The 1,327-nt window shown below is 56.8% G+C and overlaps 1 protein-coding gene across 18 annotated transcripts in view; it reads right to left on the reverse strand.

Annotated features, from left to right (window-relative positions):
• The window catches only part of SCRIB (scribble planar cell polarity protein), a 110,612-nt gene that overhangs the window by 54,208 nt on the left and 55,077 nt on the right, over positions 1-1,327 (reverse strand). The window lies entirely within an intron of this gene.

The raw sequence follows: 1,327 nt of genomic DNA on the forward strand, positions 1-1,327 counted from the left end.
AGTGGTGCCCAGCGACAGGACAAGGGGCCATGGGCACAAACTGAAACATAAGAGGTTTCAGTTGAATATGAGGAAGAACTTCTTGACTTTGAGGGTGCCCAAGCCCTGGCCCATGCTGCCCAGGGGGGCTGTGGAGTCTCCTACTCTGGAGATCTTCAACCCCCGCCTGGATGAAGTCCTGTGTAACATGCTCTAGGAGAACCTGCTTGAGCAGGGGAGTGGGACTGGGTGATCTCCCGAGGTCCCTTCCAACCCTTGCCATTCTGTGATTCTGTGATAGACATCCCGCCCCCAACCCGACCTGCTGCATCCCAGTCCCAGCCCAGCATGCTGCTCCCCTTACGACAGGCGAGCCAGCCCCATGCTGCTGGGCACAGACAGCAAACTCAGCCCCACTGTGTCGCCTCTGCTCGGAGGACTGTCCCCAAGGGGACACCTGTGGCACCAACCACGCAGGATGAACAGAAGGATGGGAAGGCACGGCCGCCTGCACGGGCGCGCAGGAAGAGGAGGGATGCGAGGGTGCCTGGGCAAGGGCTGCTGAGCAAGGCAAGGCCACAGGCAGGGAAGAGCAGAAATTAAACACACAGGCACGCAAGGTGTAATGAAATGCAGATCACGGGGACAGGACTCAAGATGCTCACAGACGGATCGTTAAAGTCCTCGCTGGCACGGCAACCTGAAGGAAGTGCCACCAAAGTCTTGGTAATCAGTACGCAGAGGAAATCGAGATTATCACGGGTTATCAGAACTGCTCCCACGGGAAAGAGCAAACATGCTACAGGACGTTTTAAGGGAGATCATGGGAATGTGCAGAACTTATTATGGGATGTTTAGCAGAAGAATCACAGGTAGGAAAGGGGAGTGGGCAAGGAGAAGAGGGGAGGAACAAGCATGGGAAAAGGGAGAGGGTGGGGAATAAGAGGCTGATGACACACAGGCAGGGTGCTGGTCGTACGCTGGTCTGGCCGACCCCTGCTGATCATTGCAGTCTGCTCTGTCTTTTGATCAAACTCGGTTTGTATTTGCTGTGTGGGTTTGCTCTCTATTCTGGGTACGTGTGCAAGATCCAGTAGTAAAATTCAAGTCGGACTAGCCAGCAGGCAGGAGTCCAAAGTGTGGGAAGACCCAACAGCTGGCCCAAAACTGGATGAAAGGCTCAGGGCCCGACCAAAGAGCCTTGAAGAGCCGGCCATGGGTGCGGGCAGCCCAGAAGCCAACCCTACCCTGGGCTGCATCAGGAGAAGCGTGGCCAGCGTCGAGGGAGGGGATTGTGCCCCTCTGCTCTGCTCTGGGGAGACCTCCCCTGGAGCCCTGCGTCCAGCTC

The sequence above is a fragment of the Egretta garzetta genome, unplaced genomic scaffold, assembly GCF_000687185.1.
Source record: "Egretta garzetta isolate BGI_Z169 unplaced genomic scaffold, ASM68718v1 scaffold460, whole genome shotgun sequence".
NCBI lineage: Eukaryota > Metazoa > Chordata > Aves > Pelecaniformes > Ardeidae > Egretta > Egretta garzetta.